The sequence below is a fragment of the Empidonax traillii genome, unplaced genomic scaffold (assembly GCF_003031625.1).
Source record: "Empidonax traillii isolate 1590-97213 ecotype Southwest subspecies unplaced genomic scaffold, ASM303162v1 scaffold26:size2357266, whole genome shotgun sequence".
Taxonomy (NCBI): domain Eukaryota; kingdom Metazoa; phylum Chordata; class Aves; order Passeriformes; family Tyrannidae; genus Empidonax; species Empidonax traillii.
In genome coordinates, this window is record NW_020955219.1 from 523,352 (window position 1) to 542,077 (window position 18,726).

Below are 18,726 nucleotides of genomic sequence, written 5' to 3' on the forward strand. Positions count from 1 at the left end.
AGCAGCCTGACCCCCACCGCTGGCTGTGGGAGGGTTACCCAGTACTGCCACAGCTCAGATCCACAGGTGAGATATCTGACAGCCAACCTGCCTTTGGGTACAGCCAAACATGCCCCCCCCCGGCTGTGCCTCTTCCCAGTTTTACTTTCTGGGGTGGAGAGATTCATAGGAGCCACAAAAGGACTTCTTCTAAGTCTGGTTATGGTCAGCTGGCATCACCTAATGCCACTGGGCATGCAGGGCCTACAGGCTTGGCCAGTTCCTGAGTCTGGACAGTAGGAAACATGCACGTGATCTATGCATACACATGAGCATGAGGCATGAGGCTCAAAAGGGCTCTCCCCCACATCCTTTCCCTTCCCTTTTCCACGGCATCACCCCTCCTGAGTGCTCCCCAGTTAACCTCAGTTTCCTTCTCAGACAGGATCAGAGCAGACAGAGGTGACAGGAGGGAGATGGCACCACGCAGCTGTGCCAAGCCCAGTGAGAGCTGTGGCACACACCTCCCAGCAGGCAAAGTGAGCAGCTCTGCACATCCATCTGTCAAGGAGCACCAGAGACCTTTGGTGTGGGCAGAGGATGCTGGTCTGTGCAGCACACCCTGTCACAGGCCTGCACCTCTGTGGATGTGGATGGAAGCTCCATTTTCTGTTGACTACAGGAGAAAATTACTGGGATTATACAGGCTCTTCTCTCCCCCTTTCCTTTCCCATCCTCCAGGTCAAAGTCACACCAACAAGGAGCTCTGGTACCTCTCACTGAGGAGTGCTTGGCGAGCTGCAGCATTTTGACACACACAGAGGTTACTGAGGACAAGCCTTGCTGGTGCTGCAAGAGGACAAGTCGGTCAAGCATCATGTCTCCAGCAGGGTCACACAGCCCCAGCCAAGAGAGAAGGCCCTGACACCCTGGAATTAAGGCCAGAATAAACCATTCTTTGGCCAGGGAGCAACAGACAATAATTTGGGCTGGGATGTCACATATTAATAGGCACAAAGAACGATTGTCTGCCAAAGCTCAGGACTGCGTGCCAGAATTGCTGCTTCTCCCTGGATTTTTAAATTTTTGATCCTTGCCATGCATGTGCAGAGCCTTTTCTTCCTTCTCAGGGCAAAGAAATTTAAGGGTTTTTGTCCCATAAGGTCCTGTATGCTCCAAGAGCCTCCCCTGCACACCCTTTCTCTTGTCAGGATAATCCAGTTCTTGGAGTTCACAAAGTCAATGCTTCTGCTGAAATGGTTCCTGGTTACAAGGACAGGCACAGGGAGAACAACTCCGAGAACAGGCCGGCTACCAAGGTGGGCACAGTCAAGGTTTCTGAGAGCTCCAAACCAAGACTTCCCTTTCTGGGTTCTCTTCCTCATGACACTGTGCTCCCACAGTTCTCCCTTTCTGGTGCTTGAAAAAGTAGAGCAGCCTCTCAGCCATTAATTTAGCTGGTAGCTGAAGAGACCCTTGTGGGATATTCCCTGGAACCAGCTTTCATGTCTGAGGTAGAGCCCAACAAAGCATCAGCCCCTTGCTCCAAAAATCACTTTCAAGGTCATCTGATCCCACACACAGATCAGATTTGGAATTCCTCTAAATGAAAGATCAGATGTGGGGAGTGTGCCTGTGGCACGGGAAGAAGCTGAATGGCCAAGTGCTCACTAACTCAGCCTGAAAGTTTTGAGGACTAAGCCACCTTTTCTGATTGATGACACAAATCCAGGCTTGCTAAAATTGGAAAACATACTGTGTGGCTCGCAGCTGGGGCTCACCCTTCCTGCAACCTAGAAACCCCTGCTGTCTCAGCAGCCCTTAATGCCCCTCACCCTCAGCAAGGGGATGCTCCTGCAATCCTCGATACAAATCCTGGGTGGGTTGGCTGGCCTGAAGCTAGAGATGGAAACTAGCTGTGCCCTCTTTTCACCTTGCTGTGAGAAGGGAAACAGAGGTTTGTGCCATCCCCCCATACCCAAGCTCCTTTTGCTGGACCCTCTGATACTCTGCCCCATTGGGCATCCTGTGCAGACAACATTAAGCAGAGGGGCCAGGAAAGCAGATAGAATTGTGCTTTCCTGCTTCAATACACATGAAAAATCCAGTTTGAGCTTGGGTGGGCATGAACCAGGGACTGTCTCCTATTCTGCATTTTAGAAAGATCCTCCCTTGCAAGCATTAACTTTTACCTTCTGCTGCCTTCAGTGGCCCAGAGCAGGTTGGAGAAGCCCAAGTGCTGGCTACACCAGTGATACTGCCAATTCAGGTGCCTTGGGTGGGGGCGGCTGCAAATGCAATAGGGTGAAGGGGGCAGAACAAAAACAAACCACCCAAAAATCCCACAGCAGGTCTCCAGCCTTCTGTTAAATAATGATTTTTCTCACGATACAGTTCCAGTTTTCACCTGGTTCTAAAGCTCTCCACAAAGTTGCTCTCGCTGACTTTCACAAACTCTTCTCTCTGCCCCACTTCCAGCAGGGACCTCGATCTGTGCTGCCTCCCAGCAAAAGGGTCTCCATGACCTTTGTAATTCAACACACTGGGAAAGGCTCAATCCATTCCCTCTATTCCTAGCCCAACACAGACCTTAAAAGCCCTCTTTGTTCCTATTACAAACCCTATCCCACAACCATGGCTTAACCCTTAGGGCACTGCCTCAAATGAAGAGAGTTTCACAGAAGCAAGGCAGTTTGCAGCATCGATGGGAAGCTGGACCCACCCTCCACTTACAAAAGAGCTGTGTAACAATCTGCTGCTTGCAGGATGCATAAGATACACAGAACAAGGTGGGAGGGATGTCTGGCCGTGCTCATCATCATTACAAACTTCTGTGCCCCACACTGATGCAGCGACATGGGCAGGGGTCGGGCTCACAACTCTTCACAGTTTTGCTTTGCCTGCCCTCAGTTCAGCAAGTTTATTACAAAAAATGCTCCGTGCATGCAGATGTCGGGCCACCAGGAAGGAATACGGATGAGGAAGGAAGCAGCTGGGACTGGGCACCCCTGTTTATCACTCTTGCGAGGACTCCGCTCCTGTCTCCAGGCAGAGCCACTGCTCCATGAGCAGGAGCAAATGAGAGGCAGCAAGGGATGCCTTGCCATTACCTACACAGCCTGCACACTGATTCTTGCCTTGTCTGAGGTTAACTCAGACCCACATCCTAATCAGCAGTTCACAGTCACATACTGGAGGAAGCAGTGCTATAGAACTATGAGTAATTATACACCCTGCACATGGAAATGCAGAGGGGATGGAAGGTACAGCCAGCTATCCCTTCCTGGCATGATCCTTGGCACGGGAGAAGGCAGTATCGAGCAAGGGCTGCTTTGCAGGACCTGAAAATGCCAGATCTGCAGCTGGCACAGAGCTGCCCATCAGCACTCTGAAACACCAGCTCCATGGCAGACAGAGCAGCCTAGTACCACTGCACCCCAAAACAGCACCTCTGCAGACAGGATGGGGTAGGGCCACCTTGCCAGCACCCAGAAATGCTATTTCCTACCAGCTGCTGTAACTTCCCCTCTGCCCCTTTCCAGTCCTGCTCCACCCCTCTCCTTCTCCTCAGGCCACAGGGAAACTGAGTCACAGCTGTCCCTGCCCCTAGGAAGGGCGGGCAGCCCCCAGCCCCTGGCACAGCATGGGCAGTAGGGTAAGACCTCTGAGAACCCCAGTGATGGGGAGAGTTAAAGTACCCATGTATCCTACTTTGAGCAGCTATCCTAATTGCTAGCCTCCTCTGTTCCCACACCTCTTGAAGCGTAAGTTGGTCCCAATCTTCTGCTGGCCATATGGACTGCACCCAGCTCTGCTGGGCTACATCTGGCCCCACAAATTTACCCATGTGCTTTCTGGCACCACAGGGGACCAGGACATTCAGAGCTCTGCACCAGATGTACATAACTTAGTATACCTCAGAAAAAAAAAAATTTGAAAAAAAAAATTTAAAAAAAAAAAAAAAAAAAAAAAATTAAAGAGCCAGTAGAGTATTGTAAACCAGAGGAGTGCCCTATGTCCCAAAAGGTTGGTAGGGGGCTGGATATTTCCTTGAGAGCAAGTCATGGCATTCTTTATTTTAAAAGATTCAAGTGTTTGAGTACAGACTTGATTCTCTGGTCCAGCTCTAGAAGCTGAGAGGTTTCCAGGTACTGATTTCAGGCTGTTTTCACCACACACCTACAGAAACCCTTTTGAGGACCTCCTTACCAGTTAAGCTTCCTGGGATCAGGTCTACAGCAGTGTTCACCCACAGCAGAATCATTTAAAATCCCTGCCTGGTGCGGTAACAAGCCACCACCCATCATTCTGCCTTGTAGAGAGAAAAGTTAAAGATTTGTTCATTCAGGCTCTGGGTCAGACATCTCACAAATGTTATTGAAGTTTTGGCTTCTTTACTGTGCTTCTTGAGATTGCAGTAAGGTTAAGAGCTCAGCACTGTCCAGTTCAGCTGGGCCACAGAATGGGAAAGCAGAATTTAAGCTGCAAAAAATGCACAACTATTAAGCACTGCTCATCTGCAAATCTCCTGGCATCTTTTCCCAGGCTTCTGTCTTCTTGGTTGCCTTGCTCCACCCTCCTGGGGACTCTGTGAAAACTGACCCTTTCACCCCTCTCCAGGGATGTGTGTTAAGGTGGTATTTGCTGTTGTTGTCATGCAAAGCATAACATTATTGCAACATCCCTGCCCCAGCTCTATCTCCCAGGACGACATAATAGTAGATGAAATTCATTATCCCCTATCACTTTATGGCACTATCTTTTCATTTCTCTGTTAACACACATCAGAGACGTATCGAGTTTCAGGCAGGCTCACTCCAAAGGAAATTCTCTCTTTTCCTTACAGGGATTTGCACAAGCAATACCATTTCTTTTCAGCACCAGAAAAAGCCCAAAGCAAACCACCACCACCACCAAAAAGTAATTAAAAAAAAATACAAAACAACAACAACAACAACAAAACACACACACACACACAAAAAACCAAACCAAAAAACACTCCAAAAATAGCACTGAGGTTCACTTAAGGACAGAATTTGACTTTTCTTTCCAGATCACCACTTTAGTCAGACCTTTCCCAGGCTCTGGAGGGCAGCATTTTCACTGCTGCTCAAAGAGGTTCATCAGCAATGTCTGGAGTCCTGTAGTGAGGAAGCTTTAATGGTGAGATGCCTTTTACTTCCCAAAAGCACCCAACACATGAACACAGGCATTTCCTGGTAAACTGTTCCTCCTTGCTTCCAGCCTCTGCTACAGGGGTGGCCTCTGATAGCAGCCTACCTCCGGAAACATCACTGCGTTTTGCTCAGTTACTCTAACAGTGTAATATTGTAGGGAAACAGAATTAAACAGAGCTGAAATCTATAATAAATCATTCCTACTGAGCTGCCAGGGAGAGAGCTGCACGGGAGAAAGAGAGGAGCTGCAATTCTGTTCTCTTGACAAATCTAAGCTATGAAACAGCCCTTTGGTTACCGGGAACAGGCACAGCAGCAAGAGAAGCACTTTTTGGGTGGCAGAGTGATGCCACTGATTTTTCTGTTCTCTGTTTCCAGATTTATCCCATGGCCAGGACAGATCATTGCAAATTCCTTAAGATCCCAGACTATCAGCCTAGAGGAGAGGCTGGTGGACCGGACCCAGATAAAAAGCCTGAAAATATTCCAGTTTCTCAAAAACTGCTCATATTTTTAGCTGTTACTGCTGTTAGAAGATGAATTGAAAGCAAAGCTCAGAATTGCTACTTGATGCCATAACTGCTTCATTTTGCTGGCAGCCACAGCAGAGAGGATCTTGAGAATTACCCCCTTTGTCCACTGCTGGCCCAGCTATGCTAATCTCATCAGCAATGCAAACGCTGGTATAGAAAGGCACTGCTGAGTGGCAGTGCTAACCTGACCGTGCTGTGCTCTCTCTGCACAGCTCCAGCAGTGCTGACTGGCAGCAAGAAAACCCTGGTGCACAGCGCCCAGGCATTTTCTCCAGGTCTGAGCTGAGCACGGAGCTGGCTCTTTGCAAACTGTCCTTCATGCATTTTCCAGACAGGGTAATCTGTACAGCACTGCTGGACTCAGCTATCTTCTCACAATTTAGGGAGTGAAGGTAGAAACACCCACCGAGTCAAAGCTTCCTCTTGGTCTCAGTGATTCATCATCTTTCTGCTGAAATCCCCACCACTCCTCCTGCAGCAGCAGCTGCATTCAGGTTGCTCCTCATGTCCCAGAGACACTAGCAAATTTTTAAGCGTGATGTAGCTCAGGATGGTGTCCCCATCTCAGTAGATATGCATGTCCTGGACTTGCCTTAGGCAATGGAAGTAGCATGTAACCCACGCAGTACTTTCCAAACTTCAACACCACGGCTCAGCCAGGAGGAAATCTCTTTTGGCTGCCTCTCCCTAAATGCTTATTCCAGTACTGGCTGCCTTAACTCCTCCCTAAATCAGGAGGAGAGTATGTGACCCCACCGCCTTTGGGCTTTTCTCATGCTTTGTGCTGTGCTTAATAATGTGTAGTATGAGCAGGCAGGACAGAAAATGAGGGAGAAGCACTTCAAAGATGACATGGTTGTAACTCATGGGGTCACAGCACCCCAGAGGCTGAGCTCCGGCCTGGGATCTTGGCGTACAAGGTGCTGTACAAATCGCAAAAGAGAAAACACCTTCTTCCCTAGTAAGTGGCGATTCCCACCCCAACACACACACACATAATCCAGAGCCTCTTTTGCTAGGCTCTGCATCACTCTGTGATATTTTATAGCACATCCTGTGGCCTCAGTTCAGAGGAAAGACGAGAAACTACTGGCTGTGAAAGTGGGCTCAGAGGGAACTGCAGTATGGCTCAGGGGATTCGATACTCTGACATCTTCTGCACCCATAACAGTCTAACGCCAACTCTCACACCAAGTGCTGAAGGTCACATGCACAGAAAGCAGTGCTTGAGCTGCTGATCCAAAATGTCCTACAGTGACAGGTACCAGTGTCCCAGCTTCCTCCATGGGAAGGAAGCTACAGCTGCAAGCTGTTCCCATCTAGAAAGGGAAGGAGCCTGTTGGAAGTGAGAAGGAGGAAGCACACTGATGTCTGCTGCAGGTGGCTTTCCAGAGACCCCATGTCCCAGTTTCCACCTCCTCGTTTGCTCTCCCCTGGGAACATTAGTGTCGAGTCCAGGTGACATTTTTCAAACAAGGCTGGCCTATTTGGGAGCTTTAAGATGACTGGAACTGTAGCACTTGACAGCAGTGGACAGTCTATACAGATCTTACAGTAACCCTAACTCAGAGGACACTATGGCAGATTGGAAATGATGAAATGGTTTTCAAGGGAATGTCTGACACCTTGTATACTGATTCAGAGTTGGATGGAGGGGTCACAGCTCAGGCAAGTATTGTGACATTTTTGAGTGCAGGGCCATTTGGGTAGCTCACAGACAGGCATCCTTTCCTGTCCATTTTTGCCTGAACATCCTCGTCCCAGACAAACTCTGGCCACTTCATGGCAAGCCCAGACATCTGACCCCAGAGCATTCTCTGAGAGCATTGTTCTCCTCTCTCTGGGCTGGGTGCAGAGCTGTGGGCAGGGTGCTGTAGCTCACTGCAAGCAGTGACCTTTGAGAGGTGTAACAAGAGAGGTTTTACAGCTCACACAGCCATCCACACTGACACAGACAAATTGTGCTTGCTGCCAGCAGGTCCCTTCCCCTGGCACAAATCCATGCCTCTAGGTATATCATGGATGACAGGTCAGGTCTCAGTCACACTCACATTATGGCCAGGCTGGAGATTTGCTTCCTGAGCTATTCTCTCTGTGCAGTGAGCATACAGCATTCCCAACTCCCTTCAGCAACAGGAGCCAGCTCTCTACCAGTAACTGTGCCTGTGCAAAGGCAGCTTCAAAAATGTTTAACCTCTCCTTTACCTGTCCCAGAGAATGTTCTCAGACCATATCAGAGGGCACATGAGAGAGTCTGGTCTCAGAGTACAGAAACCCTGGAGTAAGGCAAACCGGCTTTGCAAGGTGCACAGTACGGTACAGGACCAGCATCCTGGGAAGGTGAAGGCATGACTGGAGCCACTTCCACTGATTAACTGAGGATAAGCAAGGGCAGCAGAATGACTCGCTTTCCTCCATGGTACAGTGACAGGGCTCAAGAGATTGGTAGAGTGAGAGGGCCTGCTCTGTAGCTCAAGACTTCAAACAGAACAGGTCTGCAAACAGGAGCTGCCTGTCCATACCTGTGAGGGGTGCAACAGGGGAGAAGATGGACAAAAGACCCCTGGCTACCCACCCTGAGGTGGCTGCCTGAGGAGAATTGCTCAGGATGACAGATTGTCAGGCAGGAGCCCAGCGGTGCTGAGCCCATGCCACAGCTGGGACAGGGCTGCATTGAGGGCTGTGGCTGCTTGCACATTTGCTCTGGTTGCTCTTCTGCCACGCCAGTGATGCTGCCAGTGGCAAGTTGCCATAGCAATACCCTCCAGCAATACCCTCCAGCATTCCCCTCGTCCCACTCACCTCTGTTCCCCCAAGCCTTGCTGTCTTCTCCCCGCTGCCCCACAAATAAAACCTGCTGCAAAACACCCCAAATTTAAATATACTCTTAAAGGGCTGTTCATCACCCCAGGGAAGGAAAGGGAGCAGAGGTGGAAGCCCACTCCCACAAACCATCATCCCCACCCACTTCATGGGCAAGGAGCCTACTCTGGACCCAGGTGCATCACATCTCACCTTGCCCAGTCTCAAGGTGGCAACACAGGCTGCCAGACTTGGGGAATAGAGGTCCCTCTAGCTGCACCCCTTGTCATGCTGTAGCAGGTAAGGATACTCACCTGTCCCACAGTGCCTGCTCCATGGTGGTGACATGCACCTCCTGCCCAGCCCAGCCCAGCCCAGCCCAGCCCAACATTGCTGCCCACAGGTCAGAAAGCTCCATGAGCTCTTCCTACGTTGCAGCAGTGCCAGGATTGATGGGAATGGTGGTCCCAGACTTTTCTCACTGCATCCTGGCGGGCATCTCCTAAGTCTCTGATCTTCAGCTCCAGCCACTTCAGGTAGGTCTGCTCTGCTGCACCAAACTTACTGTGGTTTGAATGAGAGAAAGGATCCCACTTTGTTTCCTGTCCTAGAAACTCTCCTCCACTGCTGTGATGTGCCACTAAACAGTTTTGCAACCCAGTGGGCAAGTAGAGCTCCTCTCCCTTTCATCTCTCTCTCACAAGATGCAAGGGGAAGACAAAGGACCCTGCTGAACCACACTCAGGTGTGATACCTGCCAGTATCTTTGAACAAATGAATTTAACAACTTCCTAGGCAAGAAAAGAAAAAAAAAAAAGCTTCTAAAAGCTCTGCTCCCCTCCCCATTCTGCCCCTTCCCAGATTTAGTATGGCCCACCACAACCAGTTATATCACTTGAGAGTTATAGCAGAAGCTAGCAAAGCCTCGGTCCTGATCCAGGATGAGTCATGGAGCTCCGGAGGCCGTGCAACTTCCTTCTGATACCATCAACCATGTCTTGCACAGCTAAAAATAAAGATGGGCCAAAACTGCATAGCCACATCTTGCCTTAACACGAAACTTAGCAATGCTCAGTGCTGCTGAAAAATCACCTGAGCAGGTGGAAACCAAAAAGTGCAGAGAGGCCAAAATCTTGGGTGTACTGAGAAGGGAGAGGCCGGGAGGCCTCACCCTGTGCTGTGCTGGGCTGGGAGATGGCAGTGCCAGATGGCAAGGAGCCATCCAGCCATACAGAGATGGCCAGACCCAGGCTCCCATCTCACTCCGCTGTGAGCTTTGGGGTATTTCCACACCTAGAGGTTTCATGGAATACTGTTTTCTGCAACGGATGCTCCCATCCAAGACAACAGGAATCAGCTGCTGCGAACAGGAAAGATGTTGCATTTTTGGCAGGAAAAAGTTGGAAAGCTGCAGCCTTCTTCCCAGCAGGCAACACAAGGGCACCCGCAAAGTCTAAAGGGTGTTTTGAGCTCAAGCTAAAGAAAGGGGGCACAGATAAAACTGATATGGCTGAGATGTTTTAGGTAAGTGAGGAATTCAAATTTCTTCCTAGCCCCTGGGACACTATGCCCCAGCAAAACCTTCTCACATGAGGATACAGGACTCTCACACAGGTCTTAGCAGGGAGCTGCAGGATCACACACAAATAGGAGCTCAGAGGGGCACTGGCAAAGCTCAGGAACCTAAAATAGCCTCAGCAGATGATCCTCTGCTCCATTCTTGGGAGCAGCAAGAACCAAACAAGGATCCAGCTGTCCCAACGCTCCCATGAACAGGATCTTTGAATGCCCAACCTACTTGCAACAGAGATGGTAAGGCAAAAAGGGGATTCCTTGCATAATGCCAGTCCAACACTCACAAGGAACCCAGAGCTCCACCTCTGAAGGAGGGGGCAGCATTTTCTTCTGATTTTCAGTGGAAAGATGACCTACTCCTAAATCAGTTGGTGAGACCAAGGGGCAATGGCAGCCCACACATACAAAAGAGCAGGCTGAAGGATGTTAGGCTGACTGCTTTCTGTTGAAGATATAACCTCCACTTTGCCCAGTCTTTGAGTTTCCCAGCAAAGCATTCCATCCCATTCCCAAGAGAGGCCCTGTGAGTCTGTCCAAGGGTCTGCAAGCTTTAATGGCTTCCAGATTACTGCCAGCTGCACGAAATTAAACTAACACCATTAATTCAGCTCAAATATAAATTCACTGATATCACCTGGGTAATATAAATATAAATACATAAAACAGTATAAAGACCAGAGAAGAGATTCATGATATGGGCAAGTAACAGGAGCAGCTGCTGCTCTACACATATATGGGAGATTCGCTGTCCATGAAGATATCAAGCTAGTTGGTCAGCAAGGGTGGATGGGAGAAAAGTGTGTCTAACATTAGCCCAGAGGGTGGTGAAACACTGGACAGGCTGCTCAGAGAAGCTGTGGATGCGCCATCCCCAGAAGTCCTCAAGGCCAGGTTGGATGGGGCCCTGAGCAACCTGGTCTAGGGGAAAGTGTCTCTGCCCATTGTGGGGGGTTGGAACACAGTGAAATTTCATGTCCCTTCCAACCTAAGCCTTTCTGTGATTCTGTGGTGAGCCCTGTGTTAAAATGCCCCTTGTCAAAAGGCAGGGGAACCCTGACAGGGTGCTGCAAACTTGGTGGACTGGGATCTTCAAGCAGCTCCAGCAGAACTCAGTGCAAACCTTTTCTCTGGTCTTTGCCACATAACATGTCTCTTTTCCGTCACTATGAGAGATACAGAGTCCTCCCATCACGGAGCAGGCATCAGTTATTGCCACAACCCAGCTGGATAAAGGGACTGTCACTGCATTGTGCGATCAGGAATCTGTAGCACAGAGCACTGACATGAGCAAAGGACTTCTTCCTTCCTTCCTTTAAGCTTCACAGGTAAATCTATCCCTGCCTCACTCGCTGTGGGTACCCCTTCAGCATCAGGCTGAAGGGTGAGATGGCCTCAGGCCCAGTTTCCAGCTGTCTCTGGACAGGGCCCAGGTTCCCTGGCAGACACTTCAGAGGAAGAGCAGATGATCCTGGGCAGCCATGCATCCTAAACTACTGCTTCCCCATATAATCCCTCCTGGCCAAATCACACCTGAGCTCCAGGGCGAGAGAAGGGCTCAGCCTGACCTGTTGGAGGCACAGTGCTGATGAGGAGAGATCTTCCAGGTGAGAGTACACTGTGCAGGTGGGGCAAGCACTGCTGGATCCAAGGCAGGCACAAAGCCCAGAGCCATTCCAGGCTGGTTACCTCAGAGCAGGTAACGTCTCTTGCCACTGGCAACACAAAGACTACTATCACTCTAAGCCTCATACACCAAGGCCAAGCTAAAAAATCCTGGGAAAATGCAGGCAGAGCTCAACTGCTTCTAATAGAGACCACGATTATGTCTGCCACAAGCTCTGGGTGAAGTCTCAGCTGGGTTCAGGTGAAGGACAGTAGAGAACAGCAGCTGGAAAATGCTCACATTCAATCCTGCTGGCACGCAGAAGGACAAGTGCAGCAAACAGCACAGACTGCCAGTTCCCAGGGGTTTAGAACACACCACCCTTGAGCTCCTGACAACCGTGTGCAGGGTTCAACAGTCTTAGCAGCACTGGTCACACACATCCAGGTTCTCTTTGCCACACTGGCAGCCAGGTGGGAGGCAGGAGTACCCAGCAAGCTTTGGTTGTGGGAGCACCTCACCAGGCTGACACCTACACTACAGTTATCCCAGTGAGCCAAGGGGAGGAGGGCATGGGGTTCCCTGCTTCAGCCCTGGTGAGGGGAGGGAAGTCGGTGGTGACTGAACGGTGCTAACCTTGGTGTAGAGCTGAAGCAGACAGAGAAGGCAGCTCTCAGCTGTCAGCACCTGCAGTGTGGTCTTGGGGTTTCTTGTTCCAGCTGTCTTGGGTCACCTGGAAAGACAAGTGAACAGACACAGGTTCAGCTCAGCTGGGGAATACCCTGCCCACGCAGGAACACTGGGCAGGCAGTAATTGCTCATCTGAGCCAAGTGAGTTCATGGCCGATGCACCGAAGTGAGAGACCCCAAGCACTCCACCAGCTCAAAGACTCTGCCATATCTTTAACCAGAGGCCATCCTTCCAGCTGCAGCCCTGACTCCCTCCTGGGATCCAACTATCCCCCCAGTTCCCTGTAAAGTTGGTTCTCCAGAGAGGGCTTCTAAGGTCACAGCCACCATCCCCCTTCCCCAGATTTCAGTGGGAAGTACAGGCTTCTGTGTGCCCTTGGCTTTGTTCCTCTCCACCCACGCAACCGTAGGTTGCTCCACCACACGGGCTGTGCTGGTACCCGAGTGGGTGAGCTGGCATATGGTTTATCTGCAGGAGCAGGCGCTGGCTGTGGTCCCCACAGGCCACCCGCTGAGCCACCTCATGGGGACGTGGAGCCAGGGCAGGGAGGGACAAACTCCACTGCTGGAGAGACACCCCTCCCAGCAACCCAAACAGACCAAGACAAATCCAACCTCGCAGCGTTTCCCAGGCTACAGCGAAGGGGGAAAACGACAATTGCCTAATAGAAATCTCCGAGAGGCCTGCCAACACCATCACAAAGATGTTGTTTAAGTCTCCTCCCCCGGCTTCCAGTGCTGTAATTACAGACCACTGGAGATCGCACTCTGTAGGGGCTAAGTCCTCATGCCTAGCAGGTCCTGAAAACCAGGACGATACCGACCTCCCCAAGATCAGGTCTGACATTCCCCTGGCCTCAGGTATGATGAGCAAAAGCTGCTTAGGGGCAGTCCCTGCTCCCCAGCTTGGCCTCCTGCACAGGCAACCACCCTGTCACACCCCCAGCAGCACAGCCCAGCTCCGACCAGAGCGGAGCGCTGTGGGCAGCCAGGCTGGCAGTGCTCCAGGAGCACATCCCGATACAGGGAGGCACTGCCACACTTACTGGGGCACCAGCCCTTAAAAAACTCATGAAGGTATCTAGAAAGTTTGTGCTTAATGCCGCCTGCACCAGCATCCCAGGAGATGTTTCATCTGGAAGCTGCACTAGCCAGTCACAGGGGCTATCTTTTCGGACAGCTTATAAACAGAGCAAGCCTCAGTAAGTGTAGCTTGCATATATGTAAATATTCATATATTTGAAACCCTCCACCAACTCTCTGCCCTAGCACACTCTCTTTCAGAGAAGGCTAGAAATGCTCTAAGCCTGAGCAGTGACAAGAATTGCTTTGGACATGGCTGAAGTACTGCCACCCACATAATGCTGCAGCACAGGAAGCGATGGCAATGTATCTGACAGGGATGGGTTGAAAACACTCCCCAGGAAGAATGCAATTACCCCAAATGGACTGAGGCCAGGAGATCTGGATTATCACCTCAGCTCTTGCATAAAGGGCTTTGCATCTTTGTTCACTTCCAACAAGAAGAATCACAGGGTTGACATCAGCCCTGGCCCAGGACATGGATTTGTTACTAAAAAGCAATTCCAGCTGAATCACTAACTTCCCCCTTTGCAGCACACAGGACTCCTTTGAAGGTTTCCCATTCAAGTATTGTTCTACCATCACGCTGCTTAGCTGGGGGGTTGTCCAGGCCACAGTACAGGCAAGTATGACTGCAAACCACTGGCCAGTCCTGAAAAAGCTCTCTGAAATGCAGAGCATGTGAGCTCAGCTGCTCTTCATTCAGGATTCACAACCAGCTGAAGATGCAGATGGAAACAGAGGGAAAACATGTTAATTGGCAGCTGGGCATTCACAGGCCAAGCAAGGGAGACTGTGAAAGACAGGAGTAAGGCCAAAGTGAGGATGAAAACTTGCAGAGAAACTTCCCAGTCAGAGAAAATAATTTTTAAAGCAGGCCTCAAACTTTGTGAGACCAAATTCTCCAGAGGTTATATTCGCCTGCTTCACCAGCTCATGAGCAAAAGCAAAATCTAAAAACAAAGGAAGAGAGCTGGTCAGTGAGCAGAGGTGCCAGGTGCTGCAGACAGAAGGAAGAATCAGAAACATGATAACATGGTGCTACCAGGACACAGGGACCCACACAGCCTGCTGGAGGAAGGGGGTCCCTGAGAGTGATGCAAGATGGAGAGGCATCAGGCAAAACCCTCTCACATAAGACTCTCATTAAGTAACGTGCAACAACCTCACTAAGTGACCTGCAAGTAACCCAGCCATCTGTTGACATACAAATGTCTCCTTTCAGGATCTCTCCCATGCTGCCCTTCACACCTGTCCTGCTTCAAACCCGTCTCATTAATTCTTCCAGCTACCAAAGCCTCTGATAATTTGATTACAGCTCCATTGACAGTGTGCTGAGGACACCACTTTTCTAGCTATACGTCTTCACTTTCTCCTTTCACATCTGTGGTCCAACCTACTAACAACAGGTTTTCTTATTCTGCATCCAGGAAGCGTTCTGGCCCCCAGGCATGGTGCATTTCCACACAGCACACAATGGTGCCAACCAAATCCAGCAGAGGACAAATGTGGGCAGGCCCAGAGCAGTAAGGGCAGGTAAAGGACTCAGAAAGAGTCATCAACTTTGAAGAGTCAGATCAATAACTATCCCCTTGAATCAGCCTCAGAGGCAGTGAGCAAAGTCCAGGTATCTCTGGCCTCTGTTACTCAGCACAGCCCTGCAGAAATGTGCCAGGGCAAGCAGTTGGCAGCAGACAGCAAGGAGGAAGACCAGAGGCACAGATGTTCTTCTCTACCCTCAAAAGTCCCTTGAACTCAGGGAGGGAACCTCCCTTCCTGCTCCTGTTCCACATGCTCAGAAGACCTGAAACAGCTGAGGGAAGAGGGGCTGGGAAAGCTCAGCACCACCAGCTGAGGGAGGATGTACAGACTGGGGGCTTCAGCAGCTTTGGAGGAACCCACAAGGAGTGAAAGACAAGTAATATTAAAATTATCTGTAATTCCCTAAAGGCCATTTCTGCAGAGGGCAGACATGAAGAATGGAGCCTCTAGAGCTGCTCTGCTCAGCTTGCTGCAAAGGCAAGGAAGCAGAAGAGTCCCTCAGCAAGCTGTGCCTCCAATAGCAGGGTTCCCAAAAACGTCAAGTGGCCCCACCAGCTTTCCTTCTGTCAGGGGATAAGAAACCTCTCACACAGAACACAAAAACAAGGCAGGCGAGTGGCAGAGCTGAAACAGCCTCAGCCCTGCCCCAGTTGCAGCTGGACCTTGGTACACAAGCCCAGCTCCCCAAGGACCACAGCCCTTCACCTGTGGTGACAGCAGGACTCAGCTGTCCCCACACATCCTGACCAGCCCAGGCTCCAGGGGAAGGGACGTGTCCAGGCCCCACGAGAGCCAGCAGGAATCCAGCGAGGCGTTATGGGGGCAGCGGCTGCAGGTGAGGCGAAGGCAGGTGCCGTGTCCTCTGCAACAAACCCCGTGGCAACAGTGTCCCTCGGATTCAAGCCCTGTACGAACCTCCCGGCCCTCCCAGCTCCCGCCAGTGCCCTGCCCTCAGCACAGGGAGCTGCATGCTGGGACATGTAGTCCTTTCCAGGGCCCCGCCGAGACCCGCACGGTGGGAATTGCTGCTGTGAAAACAGGGCGATGACGAGGCTTTACAGCATGACTTCATTCTCCCCGTTCTCATCCTAAAGCCCGGCCCTGCCGAAAGCAGCTCTAGCGCTATCACTCTGGGAGTTTTCTCCTGTTCCACCTGCCAGACCTTGTTCACCTCCTCGTGTGTTACCAAGTTCGCCAAGACACTCCTTTGTGTCAGGGTTCAAGCCTGCTACGCTCTCCACAACTTCCCAACTTCCCCTCTTTGCCAAGGCTGAGAGACTTGATTCAGGGAGAGGAAAGGTCTGCAAGCGAATCTTCGCTTGTCTGAGGTTTTTAAAAAGGCACTGAGATTGGAAGGGATTTTTAAAATACTCCTAAATACAGCACAGCATTCCTCTACCGTACCCTTTCCCCGGCATCTGCAAATACCACACACCTTCCTTAAAAAAAAAAAAAAAAAAAAAAAAAAAAGGGTAACTGATGGATCATGTTCACAGAGTGGGTTGTGAGCAAGCCCACCTCCCCAGGTCCCACCACGCAGCGATTCCCTGTGCCTTCCCTGGCACACGGCTCCTTCCCAAACGTGACACTCGGGAGGGCCGAGCGCACGCTGCCCGTGCGGTTCCAGCATAAAACCAGCCTGAAAGCCTCGCCAGCTCGGCAACCGCCGATTTAGGGTGGGTGACTGTCCCCGCCGGGCCCTTCCGCCCGCGGCTGGCTGTCACCAGAGGGCGGCGGATGCCGGGGTTCACATCCGCCCACCCCGCACCCCCGGCCGGGGGCCGGCAGGGACCCCCGGGGCAGGGGCCGCCCCAGCTGCGCCTTCCCCTCCCCCAGGGAAACACGACCCCACCGCCCTGAGGGACAACAACCCACCCAGTCCCTGCTGGGTTTGGGCTGATGCCCGGGGGAGGAAGAGGAGGAGGAGAACGACGAGGCCCCACGGTGCAGGCAGAGCCGCAGTCAGGCTGTCCCATGCCCCTGTCACAGCGCGGAGGACGTGGCCTTTTGGTGGGCGATTTCAGGGGGCAGCGCAGCCTCCCTGAGCTGCCGAGGGCTGTCAGCCAGGACGAGGGACACCCCCCAGCACAGCCTGCACCCCCCTCCGGTCCCTCCCGCCTCCCCCCATACCCACCTCTGACAGACACAGCACAAACACCCCCCACCCCCAGACAACAACCCCCACCCCGCGTCCAAAGCTCTGCTGTCACACCCCCGGCCCCGGCACCTCCTGCCACAGCTTCCCCCGGTGCCAGGCCCCTCGCCGGTGACAGCGCTCCCGGCTACATCCCGCATCCCGGTCACGGCCCCCCCAGGTCCCAGCTCCCCATCCCGGTCATGACCCCTCCAGATCACAGCTCCCCATCCCGGTCACGGCCTCCCGATACTGCCCGGTCATGGCCCCTCCCGGCCGCGCCTCCTCCCGCTCCCGCTCGCCCCTGCCGTTCAGGGCCCCCGGTCCCAACGGCACCCCCGAACCTTCCGGAACCGGGAAGAGGGCGGCGGGGCCGGGGCGCACGAACCCTCCCGCACGGCGCGGGGGCGGCCCATCCCCGGCGGTGCCCGGCCGTCCCCTGCGCCCCCCGGCCCTGCCCGCCGCGGCCCCGCCGGACCCACCAGCGCCCCCTCCGCCTCCTCTGCCGCCGCCGCGGCCCCGACTGTGCACGGCTCCCTGCGCTCCTTCCGGGTGCCGCCGGGGACACTCCCACCGCGCCCGCCCCCCGCGCGCTGATTGGTGCGCTGGGCGGGGCAGGGTGCGGGGCGGGGCGAGCGGCGGCGCAGCGCGGCCAATGGGCGGGCGGATCGGCGGTGACGGACCGCGCCGAGGGCCCGCCCCCTCCACGCCCCCTCCACGTGCGGGTGTGTGATGACAGCGGGGAAGGGGCGGGGCCGGGACAGACGGCTTCTCATTGGTCAGCGGCGCGAGCGGGGGCGGAGCCTGGCCCGGTCATGGGCGGGGCTGCGCCCCTCGACCCCCGAGAGGACCCGGGATCCCCGACGCGACCCGATCCGAGGGCACGGCCTGTCCCAGACCCACGAGCACCTCCGTACCAATGGGCACGGCGTGTGCCACCCCACGGACACACCCAAGGGCACACCGTATCCCGGCTCCACGAGCACCCCTCATCCCCACGACATGACGTGTCCCACCCCACGGACACAGCCAGGGGCACGGCGCATCACGGTTCCACGGGCACCCCCTCCAGCCTCACAAGCGCGCCGTGTTCCACCCCAGAGGCACGATCCCCCACACGCCCCTTGGGCACAGCATGTGTCCACCCCACGGGCAGCCCCCACATCCACAGGAACTCCCCATCCCACAAGCATGGCATGTCGCACCCCATGGACACACGCACGGGCACAGTGTGTCCCCACCCCACAATCACCCTTCCCCCAGCCCTACACATGCGACGCATCCCAGCCCCACAGACACAACCGTCTCCTGGTCCCAAGGGCACAGCCTCCCCTAGGTGAGACCCACGGGGTGACCCTTGCACCACAGACATGGCCTGAGTGGGACTACCTGGGTGTCCCCCACCACCCAGGTGGTGCCAGTGCCCCCCTGCATACAGCCAGGCTGGGAACCAGCAGTGCCAGGCTGTGCCAAAGCTCACCGTGGGTGCCTGACCTGTGGGAGCAGCTGCCCCCCTGGTATATGGCTGCTCAGGAACATCCGCAGCCATGAGAAAATGGGGCTCTGCCTCAGGGACCCTGGCAGGACCCAGTACCCCGAGAAGCAGCA

The 18,726-nt window shown here is 53.1% G+C and overlaps 1 protein-coding gene across 3 annotated transcripts in view; it reads right to left on the reverse strand.

Moving 5' to 3' along the window:
• FAM214B (family with sequence similarity 214 member B) overlaps positions 1-17,709 on the reverse strand; it is a 38,521-nt gene extending 20,812 nt beyond the window's left edge. For 2 of the 3 annotated variants that reach the window (XM_027906405.1, XM_027906414.1), the window contains exons 1-2: positions 17,601-17,709; positions 12,306-12,402 (exon numbers count right to left, since the gene is read on the reverse strand). The gene's annotated coding sequence lies outside the window, so the exon portion shown is untranslated. Of the gene's footprint in view, positions 1-12,305; positions 12,403-17,211; positions 17,296-17,600 lie in introns of those variants that run through there. The other variant, XM_027906424.1, reaches the window with a different exon arrangement.
• Positions 17,710-18,726: the final 1,017 nt, after the last annotated feature.